This window comes from Callorhinus ursinus, unplaced genomic scaffold, assembly GCF_003265705.2.
Source record: "Callorhinus ursinus isolate GAN/ISIS: 27379988/994484 unplaced genomic scaffold, GSC_fseal_2.0 scaffold1, whole genome shotgun sequence".
Classification (NCBI taxonomy): domain Eukaryota; kingdom Metazoa; phylum Chordata; class Mammalia; order Carnivora; family Otariidae; genus Callorhinus; species Callorhinus ursinus.
Genome location: NW_027397063.1, coordinates 85,568,598 through 85,592,542, shown reverse-complemented (window position 1 = coordinate 85,592,542; position 23,945 = coordinate 85,568,598). Strand labels below are relative to the sequence as shown.

The window sequence follows — 23,945 nt, the reverse complement described above, 5'->3', positions numbered from 1 at the left end:
ATTTCTTTAGGTATATTCCTATTTATTGATATCTTAAAATTTGGTAGCAAAAAGCAAACAACTACCACAAGGTATAGAACTCCTTTTCCCTAATTCTGAGCATTGTACTTATATTAATTATCTGTTCCCACCAAAATGATGGAGAGGTGAAAATATGTGTGGAATTTTAAGTAAGTAAGAAGTCACAGTCACATTGTGAGGGAGGGATATGTTAAAATATATATCACTAGGATATTAATTTACTATATTTAAGCAAACAGAGCGTTGGGTAAAAATTAATGGTAGCTGTATGGAAAACTGAATCATATCAGTATAACCTAATTTTCTCAAGAACCATTGGAAGGATCTGGAGGAAGCAGGGCACATATATCTTGATTTTCTCATGCTGTTGATTTAATTATGAGAAATGTAATCATCAACAACCCAGGGAAACATAGTTTAGCTCAGATGATACCACGATTAGATGGTGGGAAGATCATACAGAGACATTATAAAGGATATTGTGCTGGTATGGATAGCTTTTATCAGTTAACCTTTCAGAGGTAAGGCTGGGACCCAGTTTTATTTAATCAGTTTTAATCCATGACTGGTGATATACTGCGTCTATGTATTTGTGTGCTAGAAATACTGGAAACAAGTCAAAATAACCTAGATTAAATTGGGTACTTATAAATTGGACAAAGTCAAATGAAGGCTAGTTAATTTTATAAAGTAAAAAGTTCAGATTGCTAAATGATTGGCTTTGTGCCTGTTCTTGGCAGAAAAAGCCCCTGGGCCAGGGTGAATCACAAGGTAGTTGAGCCATCAATAACTGTAATACAAGTGTATGCAGAATACCACATTTCATAAATCAGTGCTCTGGTTCGGAATATTTATATGAAGCTGATAGCAGGCAAAAGATATACTGAAGGCATACAGTGAATAAAAATTTTGTAATAGAAGTGGGATATATGTAGCAAGAGGGGAAAGATATGAAAAAGAACCAATTAGATAGACGTATATTGTATTAAGTAGAATGGGATAAAATGCTGTACAAATAGACCAGAAATGTAATGGCTCAAATTTAGTACAAGTTTATTTCTTTCATGTCACAGTCCTGGGTGGGTATTTCAGGTTACTGGGGGGCTCTGCATACTCAGGGACCCAGCGGATGGTAGCTCTGCTACCTTCACCTTGTGTTCTTTAGAGTTGTTCTCGTTGGCCACAGGAAGGGGGGATGAGCTCAGCCCAGAAGTGGGTAATGTCACATCTGCATACATCCCTTTGGCTAGAAGTCAGTTATGTGTCCATACCTAACTGCAGAGGAGTTTCCCTACCTGGGAAATACAGGTCAGCTCTGGGCTTCAGAAAAAAAAGGGGACATAAATTTTGAGAGCTGCTAACAGTTTCTGCCATACCTCTAAGAAACAACAGCTAAACTGACAGCAGATTTCTCATAAACAATAGGATTTAGAACACAAGAGACTAATATTTCAACTTAGAATTCAATATTAGTTAAACCGTCATTTAAGAATGAGGGGAAAGATGGCAAAGTAGGAGGATCCTGAGTTCACTTTGTCCCACAGACACACTGAAGCAACAGTTACATCTGTGCAACTAACTCTGAAAACCTGAAGATTGGCAGGACAAACCTGCTAGTTGCAGAGAGAAGGCCACATCAAAAAGGGTTGGATGGGTAGAAACGCAGTCTGGAACCAAACTCCCTACTGTGACTCACTACAAACAGGAGGGACATCACAAGCATAGAAGAGTGAGCCGATCGGACCCCACACTGGGCACCCTGGGTCTGGGGACCTGCCCTGGGAAAACAAGACCCTTTAACATCGGGCTTTGAAAATCAGCCCAGGCTTAACTCTGGGAGAGCCAGTGGGTGACAGGAAACCAAGTCCTTGCCCTTATAGAGCCAGCACACTAAATACCTTGCCCAGAGGGACGCCTGGGTGGCTCAGTTAAGTGTTCTGCCTTCGGCTCAGGTCATGATCCCAGGGTCCTGGGACTGAGTCCCGCATCGGGCTCCCTGCTCAGCGGGGAGCTTGCTTCTCCCTCTGCCTGCCGCTCCCCCTGCTTGTGCACGTTCTCTCTCTCTCTGACAAATAAATAAAATCTTTTAAAAAATAATCAAATAAGTAACTTGCCCAGAGACACAGCACAGAAGCTGTAGTTTGAAAAGCACCTGGGGTATACATGAAGGAGATTTATTGACTAATCTTATAACATGTGCTGCAGGGACAGGAATCTATAGGAGATTTCTCCTGGAACAAAAGTGCTGGTGGGTGCCATTTTTCTTGCCCTGCCTTAGCCTAGATATAGATAGCCAGACACTTGTGGGAGCTGATTCTAACACTCTCCATCTACCTTGCTAGCACTGTGTGCTCTGGTCCAGAGTTCCCCTGCAGACCCACCCCACACAGCCCACCTGCCTCTGCAGGCACCACTCCAAAGTGATTCATGCTCTAGGAAGGCAGAGAAAATAATCCCACACTCTTGCATACCCTTAGTTTCTGCAGCCAAGCCTCTTAGGTAGGTGCTTGGGGAGCAAGCTCTGCCCTTCAGTGTGCCTACAGCTGTGGCAGAGGTTAATTGCAGATACTTAGGCTGAGTGCCAGCCCCACCCACCGGTGAGCCCACCACAGCTGCAGCTGGGCCTCTCAACAGCATGGGCAGTAAACTCTGCTTAGTGCACCCACAGTAGGTGAAGCAGGTCATTGCGGCCAGCTGGGCTAAAGGCCAGCTCCATCCACCAGTGTGCCCACAGCAGTTGTGGCACAGCCAGTATGGGAGGTTTGACGCAACCCACATAGAGGATACCCCTGGAGAAGTGGTATGGTTGACCAGTGGGGATTATGTCATAGGGAACCACAGGACCTTTTCTACACAAGGCCACTACTTTCAAGATAGGAGACAGCTGATCTACCTAATACATAGAAACAAATACAGAGAAACAAAATGAAGAAACAGAGAACTATGTCCCAAATGAAAGAACAAATGAAAAATCACAGAAAAAGAGCTAAATGAAATGAAGATAAGCAACATGCCTGGCACAGAGTTCAAAGTAATGGTCATAAAGATACTCACTGGACTTGGGAAAAGAATGGATGAATGAACTCTGAGAACTTCAACAAAGATATAGAAAATATAAAAAAGAACCAGTCAGAGCTGAAGAATACAATAACTGAAATGAAGAATACTCTCGAAGGAATCTACAGCAGATTAGAGGGTATAGAAGAATAGATCAGCAATCTGGAAGAAGGGTAATGGAAAACAACCAAGTTGAACAGCCAAAAGAAAAGAGGAAAATAAAATACGAGAATAGGTTAAGGGAACTCTGTGATATCATCATGCATAATAACATACACATTATAGGGATCCCAGAAAAAGAAGAGAGAAAAGGGACCAAAAAACATATTTGAAGAAATATTAGCTGAAAATCTCTACTCTGGGGAAGAAAAAAGACATCTAGGTTCAAGAAGCATAGAAATCCCCTAATAAGATGAACCCAAGAAGAGCCACACCAAAACACATGATAATAAAAATGGCAAAAATTAATGATAAAGATCATCTTAAAAACAGAAGAGAAAATAGTTATACATAGGGAAACCCCATAAGACTGTCAGCTCAGTTTTCAGCAGAAACTCTGTGGGCTAGAAGAGAGTGGCATGATATACTCAAAGTGCTGAAAGGAAAAAACTACAAGCAAGAATATTCTCCACCAAAACTGTCATTCAGAATTGAAGGAGAGAGAGAGTTTCCCAGACAAACAAAAGTTAAAGGAGTTCATCACCAGTAAACCAGCCTTACAAGAAATGTTAAACAGAATTCTTTAAGTAGGAAGAAAGGGCCATAAGTAAAAGGAAATTAATGAAAGGAAAAAATTTCACAGGTAAAAACCAACATATAGTAAAGGTAGCAGATTTACCACTAATAAAGCCAGGGGAGGTTAAAACACAACAGTAGTAAAATCAATTGTATCTAAAAAAAATCAGTCAAGGGATACACAAAAAGATGTAAAATATGACATACATAAAATGTGGAGAGGGTAGAAGTTTAGTGCTTTTAGAATGTGTTTGAAGTTAAGTGACCATTAATTTAATATAGACTGCTATACACATAGAATGTTACATATGAAGCCAATGGTAATCACAAATCAAAAACCGAAAATAGATACACAAAAAAAATAAATTTTTGAAAGGAATCCAAACATAACACTAAAGAAAGCCATCAAACCACAAGAGAGGAGAGCAAGAGAAGAAGGGAACAGAGAAGAAAACTACAAAAAACAACCAGAAAACGGTGAACAAGGGGTGCCTGGGTGGCTCATTCAGTTAAGCATCTGCCTTTGGCTCAGGTCATGATCCCAGGGTCTTGGGATCAAGCCCTACATCAGGTTCCCTGCTCAGCAGGGAGTCTGCTTCTCCCTCTGCCTCCCCTTGCCCCACCTCTTGGGCTCCCTTTCTCTCACTCACTCTCTCTCTCAAATAAATAAATAAAATCTTAAAAAAAAAAATAGTGAACAAGATGGCAGTAAGTACATATCTATCAACAATTACTTTAAATGTAAATACACTAAATGTTCCCATCAAAAGACATAAGGTAACTGAATGGATTTAAAAAAATCCATCTATATGTTGCCTGCAAGAGACTCACTTCAGACCTAAATACATACACAGACTGAAAGTGAAGAGATGGAAGAAAAGATTCTCCATGGAAGCAAAACAAAACAAAAAAAAAAACTGAGGTAGCAACTTAGAGAATACAGACTTTAAAACAAAGACTGTAGCAAGAGATGAGGGCATTAAATAGTGATAAAGGTATCAATCCAACAGGAGAATATAACGATTGTAAATATCTATGCAACCAACATAGCACCTAAATACATAAAGCAAATATTAACAGATATAAAGGGAGAAATTGAGAGTAATAAAATAATAGGAGGGGACTTTAAAACCCCACTTACAACAATGAATAGATCATCCAGACAGAAAATCAACAAGGAAACAATGGCTTTGAATGGCACATATAGACCAGGTGGACTTAACAGATCTATAAAGAACATTCTGTCAAAAAACAGAATACACATTCTTTTCAAGTGCACATGGAACATTCTCCAGCAGAGATTACACGTAGGTCACAAAACAAGTCTCAGTAAATTTAAGATCAAAATCATTTCAAGCATCTTTTCTGACCACAATGGTATGAAACTAGAAATCACAAGAAAAATCTACAAAAAAACACAAACACATAAAGGCTAAAACATGATGCTAAACAACCAATGGGTGAACGAAGAAATCAAAGGAGAAATAAAAAATACATGGAGATGAAAATGAAAACACAATGATCTAAAATCTTTTTTAAAAAAAGATTTTATTTGAGAGAGAGAGAATGAACAGGGGGAGGGGCAGAGGGAGGAGAAGCAGACTCCCCGCTGAGCTGGGAGCCCAATGTGGGGCTCAATCCCAGGACCCTGAGATCATGACCTGAGCCAAAGGCAGATGCTTAAAACTGACTGAGCCATTCAGGCGCCCCGAATCTAAAATCTTTAGGACACAACACAAGCAGTTCTGAGAGGGAAGTTTAGAGTAATACAGGCCTATCTTAAGAAACAAGAAAAATCTCAAACAATCTAACTTTATACCTCAAGGACCTAGAGAAAGAACAAGCAACACCCAGTTAATAGAAGGAAAGACATAACAAAGTTTAGAGTGGAAAACAATGAAATAGAGACTAAAGAAACAACAGAAAAGATCAATGAAACCAAGAGGTGGTTCTTTGAAAAGATAAACAAAATTGATAAACCTTTAACCAGACTCACCAAGAAAAAAAGGGAGGACTCAAATAAATAAAATGAGAAATGAAGGAGAAATAAAACCAACGCCACAGAAATACAAAGGGTTATAAGAGAATACTATACAAAATTATATGCCAACAAATTGGACAACGTAGAAGAAATGGATAAATTCCTGGAAAGATACACTTCCAAAATTGAATCAGGAAGAATAGAACATTTGAACAGATGGATTATTAGTAATTAATTGAATCAGTTATCAAAAAAAAGTCCAGAGTTAGGTGGATTCACAGGGGGATTCCACCAAACACTTAAGAGTTAATACCCATTCTTCTCAAACTATTCCAAAAAATAAAAGAGGAAGAAAAAGTTAGAGGTATCACAGTTCCAGATTTCAAGATACACTACAAAGCTATAGTAATCAAAACAGTATAGTACTGACACAAAAATAAACACATAGGGCGCCTGGGTGGCTCAGTCGTTAGGCGTCTGCCTTCGGCTCAGGTCATGATCCCAGGGTCCTGGGATCGAGCCCTGCATTGGGCTCCCTCCTCGGTGGGAAGCCTGCTCTCCCTCTCCCACTCCCCCTGCTTGTGTTCCTGCTCTCTCTATCTTTCTTTGTCAAATAAATAAATAAAATCTTTAAAAAAATAAAAAACTTCCAAATTCATTTTACGAGTCCAGCATTAGCCTGATACCAAAACTAGACCCATAGATCAATGGAACAGGTAAAATAGTCAATCTATGACAAAGGGGGCAAGAATATACAATGGGAAAAGACAGTCTTCAATAAATGGTGTTCGGAAGACTGGACAGCTACATACAAAAGAATGAAACTAGACCACTTACTAACACCATACACAAAAATAAATTTAAAATGGATTAGAGACCTAAATGTGAGACCTGAAACCATTAAACTCCTAAAAGAAAAATAGTAATCTCTTGGACATTGCCCTTAGCAACATTTTTCTAGATATGTCTCTTCAGGCAAGGGAAACAAAAACAAAAATAAACTCTTGAGACTACATCAAAATAAAAGGCTTTACACAGCAAAACAAAACAAACAGGCATCCTACTGAATGGGAAAAATATTTGCAAATGATATATTAGATAAGGGGTTTATATCTAAAGTAAAGAATTTTTATAACTCAAAAACAAACCAATTAAAACATGGTCAGAGGACCTGAACAGACATCTTTCTTTTTTTAATTTAATTTATTTATTTGACAGAGAAAGAGAGCACAAGCAGGGGAAGCAGCAGAGGGAGAGGGACAAGCAGACTCTGGGTGGAGCAGGGAGCCTGACGTGGGTCTCGATCCCAGGACTCTGGGATCATGACCTGAGCCAAAGGCAGATGCTTAACCAACTGAGCCACCCAGGTACCCCCAGACATCTTTCGGAGGAGACACCCAGATGGCCGAAAGAAACATGAAAAGATGCTCAACATCATTCATCATCAGGGAATTGCAAATCAAAACCAAATGAGATCTCACCTCACACTAGTCAGGATGGCTAAAATCAAAACCACAGGAAACAACTGTTGGTGAGGATATGGAGAAAAAGGAACCGTGGTGCACTGTTGGTAGAAATGCACACTGGTGCGGCCAGTGGGAGATAGTATGGAGGTTTCTCAAAAAAACTAAAAATAGAAATACCATACGATCCAGTACTTCTACTACTGGGTATATACCCAAAGAAAATGAAAACGCTAATTCAAAAAGATACATGCACCCCTATGTTTATGTAGCATTATTTACAGTAACCAAGATATGAAAGCAACCCAACTGTCCATAGATAGATGAATGGATAAGGAAGGTACATGGGGGGCGCCTGGGTGGCTCAGATGGTGAAGCGTCTGCCTTCGGCTCAGGTCATGATCCCAGGGTTCTGGGATCGAGTTCTACATCGGGCTCCTTGCTCCTTGGGGAGCCTGCTTCTCCCTCTGTCTCTGCCTCTCTGTCTCTCATGAATAAATAAATAAATAAAATCTTTAAAAAAAAAAAAGAAAAGGAAGGTACATGTATATATACACAATGGAATATAGCACAACTGTAAAAATATGAAATCTTTAAAAAAATTTTTAAAAAATGAGATCTTGCCATTTGTGACAACATGAAGCTAGAGGGTATTATGCTAAATGAAATAAGTCAGACAAAGAAAAATACCACATGATTTCACTTAATATGAGGAATCTAAAAACCCAACTATGAAACCAAAAAGCAGACTCTTAAATACAGAGAACAAACTGGCTGTTGCCAGATGGGAGATGGGTGGTGCGATGGGCAAAACTGGGAAAGCAAATTCAGAGGACAAACTTCTAGTTATAAAGTCAGTCCGTCATGGAAATGAAAAGTACAGCGTCTCCCTCTCCCACTCCCCCTGCTTGGGTTCCCTCTCTCGCTGTGTCTCTCTCTCTCAAATAAATAAATAGAATCTTTAAAAAAAGAAAAAGAAAAAAAGTACAGGATAAGGAATATATTTAATAATATTGTAACAATGTGGTATGATAACAAATGATGACCAGTTATTGTGGTAAGAAAAAGGAAGTCAGGGGGCACCTGGGTGGCACAGTCGTTAAGCGTCTGCCTTCAGGTCGGGTCATGGTCCCAGGGTCCTGGGATCGGGTCCTGCATCGGGCTCCCTGCTCCGCGGGAAGCCTGCTTCTGCCTCTCCTGCTCCCCCTGCTTGTGCTCCCTCTCTCACTGTATCTCTCTCTCTGTCAAATAAACAAATAAAATCTTAAAAAAAAAAAGAAAAGAAAAGAAAAAGGAAGTCAGCAGTCACTATGGAAGAGAATTTGGTGATACCTAACAAAATCTTATAAGCATTTACCCTGTGGCCTCGCAGTTTGACTTCTAGTAATTCTTCCAGAGGAAATACCTCCACAAATCATTTTTGCAGAAGATGCTTAGGAACTATAAACCAGAAACACATGGTAACTGGGTGGTGGATATGGTTGGAGGGGTAAGGGTGGAAATGGGACTTTCCTTAGTATTGTTTATATATAGTTTTGAATTTAAACCATGTAAATATCTTACATATTCAATTACATAAAAAAGAAAACAAAGCAAATCCTCTAATTGAATATACAAAGAGCAACTAATAAAAACAAATTGATTACATAAACACAAAGTAAAACAAAAAGCTAGTTGGTAACTTTTATCACAATGCTCCGACTGGACACCACAGTGGGGACAAGAAGAGTGGGAAAGAAATGTTGCCCTTTATTTCCTTGTTAGTTGTAGGCGGTTGTGGGGGTGTAGTAAGTCTGAAACTCTTTAGTACGTGTTACAGTCGGAACAAATAAATCGACATGCTAATGTAATTGGGAACCAGGTTCTCATTATGGGAGAAGGGAGATAAAAATATGGAATGAGGTAAGGTGAAAGGAAGAATCTTGTGATGTTGGCTTTGAATTGGAGGTTATCAGTATGAAGTCTTGATTTAAAAAAAAATTTCTAGCCCCACCTACCGAAAAGGCCTAGACGCACTGACACCCCAGTGTAATGTGCGTACCTGGAGCTCAGATGTTGCTTTTTCAATACAGTTTTTTCAATAAAAGGAACTAGGATTCTTTGAAAAAAAAAAAAATGACTCTGGGTCAGCAGAAGTTCAAGATGCCAGAAAGCAAACAGGCACTTGAGAGACCCGTCAAGAAGACACAGGGGCTAGCTTGAAGGAACTCTGACAGGAGGAATTTGGGGAAAAATCAGGCATTCAAAAGAATAATGATGGTGCTGGATTATAACACATTGAATAAAAACAAATCGAATATGTATTTCCAGAAAAAGAAAAACTGCCAGTTCATGAAAGCAGAATGAATCCTAGAATTAGAAAAATCACTGTTTTCCCAATATGGTAATTGATTCAGGCAAGGATGATAAATGGATGATACACCATGAGGTGAAATTTTGTTGTGGAACAGCACAGTTTGACAGTCTCACGGTCTTAGCCTGGAAGTCACGTACTGATTACAAAAGGGAGAAAGTACCCCTCCGGTAGAGAAGTATGACACACACCTCAAATGATCTAGCTTCACAGGAGCGGTTACGAGACAAACTGACATAATGGGTTGCATAATCTAGTGTTTCTGTGAAAAATGTTTTATGCTGGGGACAGTGACTGTAAGAGGCCATCAGCATCCTGGCTTAAGAGATAAAAAATGGTGGAGAACAGTGTACCCTAAAAATAGGTGAAATACAGACTTTTGTTTTAAAGTAAAATTTCCTTATTGTCATTTTCAAATATAACTTTAATTTTTACCCAAGTGACAAAGGTAAATTGTTCAAAAGGATTACCTGGTTGGGTCACAGGCTTATTCCAGGACTTAAAAAAAAAAAAAAAAAAAAAGAGTCCTTTCTCTGCCTGCTCCTCTGCTCCTCACGGGCAACTTCAGTTCCTTTTGCTGATGGTATTTACCTTCATACCTCTGGTAATGTGCTTATTATACGTTTGGCATTTCTCACTTTAAGCATTAGCTGTTTACTTCCTAAAGGGAAGGTGATTATCCAGGCCTCTCCTGTCTTGCTGGGAAGCCCCACTACCACCATTGTACCCATGCACATTTCCCAGGCACTGTGCTGTCAACATCATTATGTTCTAATCATGTTTAGAGCAGTATCCAGTGTTAATATTAGTAGGACTCTGCAAAAACCATCCACAGCTAACCAATGTTGTGTGTATATTACAGTTGCATTTCCTTTCCTGAACAACATTTTTGTTTTCCTTTGGTCTTTTTTCTTTATTTATATTTATCATTAATTCAACCATAAATTCTTCCTATTCTGTAAATCTCAAGTACACTCAAAGGTATTTGGAATGTCCATCTTCTAGAAATTTCTCTGTAGCCATATGCCCTGCTCTAATTTAGATGGTGTGCTGTACACAAAAGTGTATAGCTTAATGGATTATAAGGTGAACACCCTTGTGACTACCACTCAGATAAAGACCTAGGCCTCTGCCCCATATAGCCCTTCTGTGCGGCCTCTCCCATTCCCAGCTCCTTTCCCCCAAAGTAACACGGCTCACAGAGCAGTCACTTTCTTGTATTTCTAAAAGATGGTTTAATCACCCAAATGTGTATCCCTGGAGACTTTAGTCTTACTCTTTTAAAAAAATTATTTGAGATGTCTTTTTTCGGGGGGGCTCGAACTCACAACCCTGAGATCAAGACCTGAACTGAGATTTAAGAGTCAGACACTCAACCGACCGAGCTACCCAGGTGCCCCTGAGATGTCTTAAGTTTCTTTTTTGCTCTATAGATGACTTCTCCATTCCCCTTTCCCCTGTTCTTCTATTGAAGAACTGAACCATTTGACCTTTAGAATTTTCCACAGTGTGACTTTTGCTGATTACACACTCATGGTACCACCCAGTAGGTCCCTCTGTCCTCTGTGTTTCTTTCCTTTTTTAAAAGCAGTTTTATTCAAGTCTAACTAACATACAGTAAACAGCACATACTGACTGTGTCTGCATAATATGTCTGCACCCACGAAAAGATCGCCAGCATCAGTATAATAAATACACCTATCACCCCCCAAAAGTTCCTTGTGCCCCTTTGTAATTTCTCCCTATTGCCTCTCCCTATCTCCTGTGCAACTGAGGATCTGCTTTCCTTATTATAGGTAGGTTTGTATTTTCTAAGATTTTACATAAATGGAATCATGCAGTGCGCATTCTTTTTTTTTTTTTTTCTTTTGGCCTGGACTCTTTCATTCAGCATAATTATTTTGAGATTCATCCCTGTTGCAAGTTTGGGTACTTTCTTCCTTTTTTATTGCTGAGTAATATTCCATTGTGTGGATACACTACTGTTCATCCATTCAGTTATTGATAGAAATTTGGATTACTCCCAGGTTGTATCCCCTGTATTTCTTCCAAATTGGCAGCTGAGCTGGAGATTTTTATCAGACTCCAGGTCAGTCTGTAGGAGACACAGAATGTCTGGTTTCTCTCCTGTTGTGATGACAGTAGCAATAGTTGCTTAAGGTTTATACCTGTTAATTCATGGGTGGGAGGTTGGGGAAGAAGAGTTGGTTGCAAAATGATTGGAATTCTAAGTTTACAATTTATTTTTCATTTTAAGTCAGAACACTCTTTAAAGAGCTACTTCCCCTCATCTGCTACTTGGTTGTCCAGTGGTATATCTCATATGGGGTAGGGTAAATTCTCCTTTCCCTTAATTTACCTGTTTTCAAGATACCCACCCAGCTCTCACTTCTTTGAATGAAACCTGTTGTTTTTGTTTTTGTTTTTCTGTTGGAAAAACTGGTAATCTCTTTGTGGCACCTGTTTTGAAATTTCCAGTGATGTATCTCAGTGTTTTCTTCCATCAAGGTGGGCACTGATGGACTCTCTTACTCTTGGAAAACCAGTTCTAGAAAATACTAGAGCCTTTTCTTTGATTTCTTCCCCTCTAGTTCATTCTCTTTCTGTGACACCCATTACTGAGATTTTGCACCTGCTGGGTTGGTTCTCTAATTTTGTCCTTTATCTTCTTTTTCTAAATTTTTTGGGGAATTTCCTGAATTCTTTATGTTCAGCTTATCATTTCTGCCATGATCATATTTTTATTTTCCAAGAGTGCTTTCTTGTTTTCTGTTGTTGTCATTTTAAATAGCCTTTCTTCTTGTTTCATGGATGTAGTATTTCCTCCCTGAAAACAATAAGTTTCTAAATAAAGTTTTCTTCTAATGTTGATTGCGTCTCTTTCCTCCAAGTTGTCTTTTTCTCCTTGTGGGTTTGACTTTTCATAGTGGAGATTTTCTTTGAATGTCTGATGATCTTTGGATATGTAATCATATTGATCAATAGGGCATTGTCTAGGATATTTCCTTAGGGAAGACTCAAGGTCAGTATCATTAGATATTTTTGTGATTAATAGTATTCAGAAATCCAAGTGGGGAAAAGAAGGCTGGAGAGGTCTCAACTTTTAATATGTGTATTTTTCCTTGGTCTCCCTCTTTTTCCAGCATAGTATCCCTCCATTCTGAACTCTTTCCAGAGTCCAGAGACCATCTGTTTTACTCTTGCCAGAGGAGAAAACCTCCATTCTTATTCCATGAAGAGGCAGTCAGCTATTGTATTGAGTCAGGGAAGGGATCTGGGATCTGTTTTTCATTTGCAACAGTCCTGTTTTTAGACCTACCTTTGCATCCCTTTCCAAGGTTACCTAAGCCAGCAATTCCTGAGCCTTTTGAGGGCCCTGAGGTAGAAATTAGGTTGCCACTGTGCCTGTTCCCCTGCTAGCTTTCTTCGGTCTATTAGCAGTATATGGGGTTCATTTGAGGATTTTATTAAAAATGCAGATTGAGGGGCGCCTGGGTGGTTCAGTCGGTTAAGCATCTGCCTTTGGCTCAGGTCATGATCCCAGGGTCCTGGGATCAAGCCCCACGTTGGGCTCCCAGTTCACCAGGGAGTCTGCTTCTCCCTCTCCCCCTGCTTGTGCTCTCTCTCTGAAATGAATAAATAAAATCTTATAAAAAATAAAAATGCAGATTGATCCAGTAGGTCCAAGTTGGAGCCTGAGATTTTGTATTTGTAACAGCTCCTAGGTGATGCTATGCCTCTGCTCCTCAGACCACACTTTATGTAGCAGGATGCTAAGTCATTTGCCATTCATCCATTCATTTTCCAGCCTCTGGACTTTTTTTTTTTTTTTTTTTTTTTTTTCCTGGTGTTTTTTTTAAATTTTTTTTTTTTAGGAAGTTTTTGCTTTTTTAAAAAATATTTTATTTATTTGACAGAGAGAGAGACAGTGAGAGAGGGAACACAAGCAGGGGGAGCGGGAGAGGGAGAAGCAGGCTCCCCACGGAGCAGGGACCCCGATGCGGGGCTTGATCCTAGGACCCTGGGATCATGACCTGAGCCGAAGGCAGACACCTAACCGACTGAGCCACCCAGGTGCCCCGGAAGTTTTTGCTTTTAAAAAATTTATGAAAAATTTCGGACATACATACAAATAAATAGAATAACCATTAACCTGTGGTCAGTCCTGCCCCATCTGTACTCCCATCAACCCCCACCCCAGCCAAACACATATACTGTATTATTTTGAAGCAAATTCCAGAGAACATATCTCATCTGTAAATATTTCAGTATGTATTTTTACATTTTTTGAATTACCATAGAAGTTGTTTAGGGCTGCACTCCTTGGCTAGCAGGAGCCACCTTCTTGGCATGTCCTTATGTGGTCTTTCCTCTGTGTGCACACAGCCCAGGTGTCTCTTGTGTGTGTCCAAATCTCTCCTTATAAGGATACCAATCAGATTGGATAAGGTTCCCCCCCGCCAGGTGGCCTCATTTCATTTTAACTATCTCTTTAAAGGCCTCATAATCAAATACAGTCACATTCTGAGGTACTGGAGATTAGGGCTTCAACATACGAATTTCGGGGACCACAGTTCAGCCATCACAAAATACCATTATAATGCCAAAAATTAATAACTCATTAATACCTCAAATTTCTAGGCAGTGTTCTAATTTCCAGTTTCTTATAAATGTAATTTTTTTTAAAGATTTTATTTATTTATTAGAGTGAGACAGTGCGCACAAGTAGGGGGAGTAGCTAGAAGAGGGAGAAACAGACTCCCCGCTGAGCAGAGAGCCAGATGCGGGACTCGATCCCAGGACCCTGGGATCATGACCTGAGCCGAAGGCAGACGCTCAACCAACTGAGCCACCCTGGCACCCCATAAATGTAATTGTTTCATTGAATTCAGGTAAGTTCTACGCGTTGCACTTAGTTGATGTACCTGAAGTCTCATCTTTTGTTATTGATACAGTTTACTGAACATACAAGTTGTTTGTCCTGGAGAGTTGACCTCCATCTGGATTTTGCTTACTGCATCTCCTGGGGCTATGTGACATGTTCTTTTGTCCTCTGTTTTTTCTAAGTAAGTAGTTGAATCTGCAGGCTTGGTCAGGTTCTGTTTTCGGCAAGTCTCCTTCATAGAGATGGTGGTACATCCTTCCATCTCTCCCTTTGGATGTTAGTAGCTACTGATGATTATTGGCTGCCTCCATTAATACATCAGGATTTACAGAATGGTGATTTTCAAATTTTATTATTCCTTATTCACTTATTAGAGTGCTTCTATAAAAGTAAACATCCCCTCACTATTCTGTCACCTAGTGGTACAGTTTTAAAAAAAAGAAAAGGCAGAAGAAAATGCTTGATTGTTTCCTATTTTTACCAGTTTAAAAACATAGTGACTTGGTTCTCTAGTGTCCTCACATGTAACAAATTAGGTTTGCTTGTTCATTGTAGAATCAGGTACAAATTCAATTTACTGTTAGTTTCGTGGCATTATGAGAGCAAGTAGAGGTAATTGCATTTATTCAAAATGCCATCTTTCATTGGAAGTTGTATCATAATTTATATAGACAATTTCTTATTGTTGGATATTTAAATTAATTCTTGGCTTTCACTTATATATCTAATACTGCGAGATGAACATCCTTAAAAAATAAATACACTCATTTTCGGGTACAGTTTGAATTTTGAAAAATGTATCCTCTTGTTGAACCACCACCTCAATCCCAAGTATAGAACATTTGCATCTCTACGGAAAGCTCCCTGGTACCCCCTTGCCCCCACCTAGCCCCAGATTTCCACTGATGGTCTGTCTGGCTCCTGGATTAGTTTTGTTCTTCTGGAATTCCATGGAATCTTGCCGTCTGTACTCTTGTGTCAGGTTCTTTTCATTCAGCACATTTCTGAGATTTATCCCTGTGTAGCATATATCCTTTTTATTAATTCCTTTTTATTGTTGAGAAGTACATTATATGGGTACACTACAATTTGTTTATTCATCCTCCTATTGACGGACATATGAAACATTTCCAGTTTGGACCCATGGTGAATAAAGCTGCTATACACATTTGTGTACACATTTTGTGGACATCTGTTTTCATTTCTCTTGGGTAAATAGCTGGATGAAATGGTAATTGAATGTTTAACATTGTCAGAAGGCTCCAAAGTGAGCAGTGTTTGAGAGGTCTGGTCCTTCTACTTCCTTGCCACACATGTACTGTCAGTCTTCTAAATGTTACTATTCTTGTGGGTGTGCAACAGCATCTCATTGTGGTTTTCATTTGCATTTGTGTCTGCTCTGTGTCTGTTCAAACCTTTTGCCCATTTTGCTAATGGGCTAATTGTCTTACTGAGTTGTAAGAGTACTTTTACATTCTGGATTCAAGTCACTGGTCACATCTTTATTATATTTTCTCCCAGTCTGTAGCTTTCCTTTTCTGTTTCTTAACTATGCTTTTAAAGAGAAGTATTTTTTTTAACAAGCCCAGTTTTTCAATTTGTGTATATGCACATGGATGTCCTAAGAAAAGCTATGCCTACTTTAATGGATTGACTAGGATCCCCCCAAAATTCATGTCCACCTGGAACGCAGCCTTATTTGGAACTAGGTTTTCAGATGTAATTAAGGTGAGGTCATATAGGATTAAGGTGGACCCTAAATGCAGTAGCGTTCTTAAAAAGAGCGGACACACCGGAGAAGGCCATGTAAAGACAGAGGCAGAGATTGGCAGTGTGCTGCTACAGGCCATGGATTACCAGCAGCCATCAGAAGCTGGAAGAGATGAGGAAGCATTCCCCTCGGGGGGCCTTCAAAGGGAGTGTGACGTGGCTGACACTTTGGTCTTCTGGCTTCTAGAACTGTGAGAACACATTCCTGTTGTTTTGAGCCACCCGGTGGTTAATTTGTTATGGCAGGCTGAGGAATCAGATACACCCACCCAGGATCACAAAGATTTTCTTTTTTCTTCCAGAAATTTCCATTTCACATTGGCATTTTTAAGTTTTTAAAAATTTTTAAGTCTTTTTAAGTTTTTATTTAAATTCCAGCTAGTTAACATACGGTATAATAATAGTTTCAGGTGTACAATATAGTGATTTCAGCACTTCCATACAACAGCCACTGCTCCTCACAAGTGCACTCCTTAATCCCCATCACCTATTTCACCCATCTCCCTCCCCACACACACATTTAGTCTTATCCATTCTGAGTTTATTTTTGTGTATGATGTGATGTAATTTTTCCCATATGGATATCCACTTTCCAGCGTCATTTTTAGAAGAGGCTGTCCTTTCCCCCATTGAATTACCTTGCTTTTGAAAATCAAGTGACCATAAATATGTGTCTATTTCTGGATCCTCTTCTGTTTCATTGATTTATAGGACTATCCTTATGCTGATACCACCCCCTCTTCCCTCTTTCTGTACCTTTATAACAAGTCTTAAAATCAGGTAGTATAAGTCCTCCAACTTTGTTGTTCTTAAAAATTATTTTGGCTCTGCTCAGTCCTTTACATTTCTATATAAATTGTAGAATCAGCCTGCCAGTTTCAACAACCAAAAAATATACTGAGTCTTCCAACCCATGGTATATATCTTCATTGATCTAGATCTTCAATTTCTTTCCGTATTGTTTAAATTTTTCAGAATACTGGGCGCCTGGGTGGCTCAGTCATTAGGCGTCTGCCTTCGGCTCAAGTCGTGATCCTGGGGTCCTGGGATCGAGCCCCGCATCGGGTTCCCTGCTCGGTGGGAAGCCTGCTTCTCCATCTCCCACTCCCCCTGCTTGTGTTCCCTCTCTCGCTGTGGCTCTGTCAAATAAAATCTTAAAAAAAAAAAAAAATTTTTTTTTTCAGAATACTGTCTTGCATATGCTTTGTCAAATTTATCCCTAAATGTTTCATATTTTTAATGCTACCACTAAAATGTTATTTCATTTTTCAGTTGTTTATGTGTCTAGAAATAGGATTTTTAAAAAACCTGCAACCTTGCTAAATTTACTTGTTACTTTTAGTAGCTTTATTATAGATTTAGATTTTCTAAGTACGTGATCCATGATTACAGTTTTACTTCTTTCTTTCCAGTCTTCATGGCTTTTACTTCCTCTTAAGGCGTTACTGCACTGGATAAAGTTTCCAAAAAAATGTTGAGTGAAGGGTGAATCTTAGGGGGGTAAATGGCCATTCTTTCATCACTAAGCATGACGTTAGATGTAGGTTTTAGGTTTTTCACAGCTGTTTTTTATCTGGTTGCCAAGTTCCCTCTTATTTTTTGTTTGTGGAAGTTTTAATCATGTTGGATTTTGTTAAGTGCTTTTTCTGTGTCAATTCAGGTGATTGTACAGTTTTTCTCCTTTATTCTGTTAACATAGTGAATTACATTACATTGATTTTTCTAATGTTAAACCAAGCTTGCATTGGCTGTGATGTATTAGGGTATATTCTTTATATATATATATATATATGGGTTTACTTTGATAATACTTTGTTAAGGGTTTTTGACTCTGTTCTTGAAGGATGTTGATTTATAATTTAGTTTTTTTGAAATGTTTTTGCTTTTGGTATCAGGGTGATTTCGGTCTGGTAAAAGAAGTTAGGAGGTATTTCTACTGTTTTCTTTCAAGTTTGGTATTTCTTCCTTAAATGTTAGTAGAATTCATCTACATTGAGCCTAGGTTTTCTTCGTGGGAAGGTTTTTAAGTGCAATATCGGTTTCTTTAATAGAGATTGTTAGGGATCTTTTTGAATGAGATTTGGTAGTGTCTTTCCAGAAATTTGTCCTGTGACAGTCTCATTTATTAAAATTATTCATAACAGTCCCTTATTATCCTTTTAATGTTTGTAGGATCTGTAGTGAGGTCCTCTCTTTCCTAATTTTGTTAGGTTCTTGCTTAGTTTGGCTGAAGTTTTATCAATTCGCTGTTGTTGTTTTGCCAAGGAACCAGCTTTTGGTTCACTGGTTGTTCTGTTTGTTTTATAAACTTCATTGTTTTCTGCTCTTAGTGCCTTCCTTTAGCTTACTTTGGGTTTAATTCACCCTTTATTTAAGGTAGAAACTTACTAGGTCATTGAATTGAGACCTTCTTTTCCAATATAGACAAATATAAAGAAAATCAGAACAAAACAATGCAAAGGCAGTTAATGTATTGGAAATTAAAACTGAGTTTTTATTTTACCAATTTTCGGACATTTGCACTGTTGCTTTTCAAAGTTGTTTTCTTCTATTGCTTTTTAAAAATTCTGATAATATAAATAATACATGCTGTTGAAAAATTTCAAATTCTATGGAAATGTGTTCAGATAGGCCATAGGAAATAATCACAAAATCTTTGCAGCTTAATATGACAGACTTTAATTTCTTGTGTATACCATACATCCACTGCATCATCAGGGGCTTTGCTCCACACAGTCACTCAAGGACCCAGGTTAACAGAGGCCCCACCATTTCAAGCTGTACCATCTGGAACACATGGCCTCTTTATTCCCTGTGGCAGGAGAAGAGAACACTGAAGGGACTCTTCTCTGCAATTAAATGCTTTGGCCTCATAACGCTTTGGTTAGAGGTAGCCACATCATGGGCCCATCTAATTTTAAGGGTCAAAGAACTGAAATCTCCCTATGGACCCAGAAGCAGAGAAGTAGGTAGGAGTGAGCACTGTAATTCTATACTCCAGGAAAAAACAGATCACCTGTCATCTTACCCTGAGATAATCCCTACTTCGTGTCGTCCTGCCTGGCCTCGCTGCCCTTCCTCATGGTCAGCCTTATGTTTGGGGTTGGTGGGGATTACTCCTGTGATCTGACTAATCATTGATTCATATTTTGTTGTGTTCTACCTTTGCAGCTCTTATGTGATTTTATCAGTATACAAATGAGACTTGGGGAAGGGCAAATCAAGAATCCTTTGCTAGCTGCCTTAGCAACATAGAAATTTCAAGTTTCTTTTTAAAACCTTGCCTTAGAGTATCTCTGAAAGATAGACAAGTAACTGGTAACCATAGTTTTATCTAGGGAGGGAACTGGACTGGATAGGAGTTGGGGGTAAGGGGTGTTGAAAGAGTGGGCGGGATGAATAATTTTCACAGCATACACTTTTATAACTTGACTTTTATACCATGTAAATTATAATACCTATTTTTAAAAACAAGTTAAAAAAAAACCTGTTTCCTGTATTTTCTTAACTTTCTATATTGAATCTCATTATACTATGTAAATGAATGAAAGCATGTTTCTTTAAAAGTTGTCAGATGGTGTCATTTATATGGGGAATCTAAAACAAACAGAAAGTTCCACTCAGACACCGAGAGTGGAAAAATAGTTACTAGGGGCTGGGGGGTGGGGAAACAGGGAGAGGCTGGTAAAAGGGTACAGACTTTCGAGTATAAGATGAATGAGGTCTGAGGATCTAATGTTTAACGTAGCGACTGTAACTGATAAAACTGTATTGGTGGATAACTGAAATTTGCTTAAGAGAGAAGAACTTAAATGTTCTCAACAACAAGAGCAAAAATATGTGAGATAAGTATCGCAACTGATTACTTAATTTGACAGGGGGATCCTTTCACAATGTATACGTACACCAAATCATCATGTCATATGCTTTAAATGTCTTACAATTTTATTTGTCAATTATACCTCAAAAAAGCTGGGAAAGAGAAGACAGTAAAAAAAATAAAAAATTTAAAAAAAGTTGTCAGAGTTGAATGACATTTTATTTTTTAACTTTGACATATCATCAAGCAAGGACCATATTTTGAAAAGTTTCTTTACAGTTACCTTTTGAAGGAATAAATTACATTATCCACATAGATTAGTTATGGTCCTTTGGGTATCTGTAATCATATAGTCACTTTTATTTGGATGTTACCTTTTCAGAACTTTTTCACATACATAAATTGATCTCTTTCTACATTTCCAGTTGTGAGTTGAGCCATAATGTAACTTACTGAAGAACATGAGCTTTGAATTCAGACCTGAGCTTGAATTTCAGCTCCATCATTTATCAGTCATCGATGACACCCTCAGGAAATGGGCTTATTTACCCCTGCACCTGCTTCCTCATGGGGAAAAATATCTTTTTGTGATTGTTGTAAGGGTTATTAGGTAAACGGTATGTACACCTGTGAACAAGGCTCAGTATGGTATTTCTACTATAGGTTTTCTCCATTCATTGGGATCAGCAAATCTAGCTACAGTGCTAATTCCATTTTCTGTACAAGAGTAGACCAGAATGTTAACCCTGCTCCTCTTTACATACCGCTGTTTGATGCAAATGGTTCTGTCAGACTTCTCTGAGACTGCATAACATAACTCTTTGATTATAATATTATGTATTTTTATTCTCAAACTCTCATGTAACACATGACTTTGCAAAAGCTACATGATGTGTGATATCACAACTGATTACAGATGAGAAATTCAGCTGCCTGCTATTGAGCTGAACACCAAAGGAGTTTGTGAAATGTGAAAAAATGCCACTCTGCTCACTAAATTTTTCCTTTTGGGAAAATATAATTTTTCATTAAAATGTTACTTACGTTACATGCAACAAGTGTCAAAAGGTCCTGAGACCAAATAGTTTGAGAACTACTAGTTTAGACTCCGAAGGCTAAGGGCAAAAACTGCAAGGCAAGCAAGACTTCTTTAAATAGATGCCATGTGATATGTACCCGTATCTCAGGGTCTTTGGGGGCTTCAACCTAAATGTATCCCCTGTCTTCCTTTCCCTGGAAAAAAAGTATATAAGCAGTTAATTACTGGCTCTAATCCCACAGAAGGTTAGTTTTTCTAAGAGAGTTGGAGCCAGTTAGATACACTGAAGTCCCACTACGACCGCTATTAATGATGGTTATTTATGTTTTCTTTCACACACAGCTTAGTCACATGGCATTTTGGAATGCCAGGTACCAAAAGTAAGATCACTGAAGGCAGTAAAACTGAGATTATCAGCCAAGAAAGACCTACTGGAGAAAGCAAAGTAAGTATGTTAAGTGTCGTGTGTTAAGAATTAATTGGGGTTTTTTGTTGTTGATTTGAGAGAGCTCAAGCAGGGGGTGGGGCAGAGGGAGAGGGACAAGCAGAATCCCTGCTGAGCTTGGAGCCCAGCAGGGGCCACAGGGCTTGCTGGATCCCAGGAACCTGAGATCATGCCCTGAGCGGAAATCAAGAGTTAGACGCTTAGCCGACTGAACCACCCAGGCGCCCCTGGGCTTTAAATAGGAACCCAGAGACTGGATCAGTGAAAAGAAATCATGGTTTGTTTCCTGCTAATTCTTCTAAACTGGCCAGATCGCAGAGCAAGCCCAAAGATGCCTTAAAAGGATTTCCACTTTAACTATTCACGTTGTATGTGAAACATGGGAGTTGATTCATACATAGTTTAAAAAATCATTTGGGAAAAGAGCCGTATCTTATAAATCTCTGGATTCCTGCAGTTATGGTGAACATTTTTCAAGGGAAAATTCAGTACAGGTAGCCTAGCAAAGGATTTTTTTTTGTCTTGGGAGGTTGCTTAAAGAACAAAATACTGGAATTTTGAATACTTTATGTATATACTTTATTTATAATACTTTCTATGTATACTTTATAACAGCTTATGGGGAAGTGTGGCATAAAATTGGTATCATGAGAAAGTTTTGACTGGTTTCCAGGATCAAGATATTCAGGAACCAGTGTAAAACGACTAGAACCTTGTGTTCCGATATCCTTTTGATTGCTTGTTATTGCCTCGAGTTGCGTATCTTCCTAGGGCCTTTTCCCCTCATCTGTTTCTTTCAGCTTTCTGATTCTCTTACACATTCCATTTCAAACTTGTCTTTATTCTTCCACTCCTCTTCTAAAGAGGTTCATGGCTGGTGCCTTGGGTGGCTATCACTGATCATCCTTCTCCTCAAGGTACTTTCTTCTTCCGACTGGCCTGCTTTTCTGTCCTTCCAGTTGGCCCCCGAGAGCCAGTGAGGAAATGGAAACTCCGGAAATATCCCTTGGATGCTGACCACTTAAACATGGATTCCTTAGCCTAATTTAATTTCGGATGAGAGAATACAGATAATTCTATTTCTTTTATCCTAAAGATTTTTTTTTAGATGGGTCTTTATAAATATGAACCTACTCTATTTACCTTCTTCACACCCCTTCTAAACAACACTGACTATTTAAAACAGCCTGTTTTTCTTCTTGGCACAAGGAGGACGTCATATATTCTTCATCCCATCTGGGCTTCCTTATCCAAACATCACCACTTATAAAGCCAGTGGCATTTGTCAAGGTGTGGTAGCCATGAGTCTATGCCTTTGTACATCAAATCTGAATGGAACTTTTTGGTAAAGGGTCAAGTTAAACTACATATATAATTTGGAAAAAAACTGAGCATCCAAAAGACCTTGTTTCATTGGTTCTTTTATGATTATGAAAATAGGTATTAACTGATTTTTGTAACTGTCTTTATACTTTTTTATATACACGTGTGTGTGTATATGACACACACACACATATAATTTGTGTACCTTAGTAAGTCAGCTTATGAAATGGTAGATTTATAGCCATGACAGTGTGGTAAAGAAAAAATCATTCATGACCCTTGTTAAAGAACAGTAAGGCAGACTCTTATCCAGGACCTTTGTGCTAGGTGTAGGGACCACTACAGTGGGATTTTGCAGTTGGGTAGAAAGATTGGGCTCAACTCTGAATACAGCAAGGAATAGTGGGAATTTATAGCCAAGGAGCAAGGTGGAGGTTAGTGGGTGGAATATTACTGAGGAAACATCAGGGATAATAAGGGATTCTTGCTAAAGGCAGGACAGGGTGATAGGTCATCATTGGAAGATGGTGTGGGATAAGGAACCCAATCATATTGAAAGAGGTCAGATCCTGAGAATGACAGAGTCTGGCTAACCTCACTCAGCAGGATTCTTGATAAAGTTGGACAATGAAAAGAACACGGAAGCTCAAGAAATCAGTTGAACTCTCTTCTCAACACGGATGGAAAGACTGTCAAGATAGGGTTCAGTCTGTCAAGAGAACGGATAGCCTTCCCTCACCCTGATTTTTTTTCTTTACCCTCAGTCAATATCCTCAACTACTCCCTTGAAATTATTTAATCATCATTTATCTGGTTTTAGGCAAATTGTTTTTTTTTTTTTTACTTTTCAGACTTGATATTCTTTTTTCCTTTAAGTTTGAGAAATTCAGAGAAACCTATATCTCAGTGAGTACCCTTTTAGTCTTTTTCTCTACATGTATAATGTCTTAATAATTAGATGTTGCTGCATAATTTTGTAACCTGCAATTCACTTAACTAAACATACTGTAGAAATTTATATTTTTTAACATGTAACAAATTCATTAGGCTTAA

The 23,945-nt window shown here is 38.7% G+C and overlaps 1 protein-coding gene across 4 annotated transcripts in view; it reads left to right on the top strand.

Annotated features, from left to right (window-relative positions):
• Positions 1 to 23,945, top strand: part of GPR160 (G protein-coupled receptor 160) — a 46,154-nt gene that overhangs the window by 19,449 nt on the left and 2,760 nt on the right. For 3 of the 4 annotated variants that reach the window (XM_025879163.2, XM_025879178.2, XM_025879171.2), the window contains exon 3: positions 21,467 to 21,569. The gene's annotated coding sequence lies outside the window, so the exon portion shown is untranslated. Of the gene's footprint in view, positions 1 to 14,334; positions 14,503 to 21,466; positions 21,570 to 23,945 lie in introns of those variants that run through there. The other variant, XM_073897505.1, reaches the window with a different exon arrangement.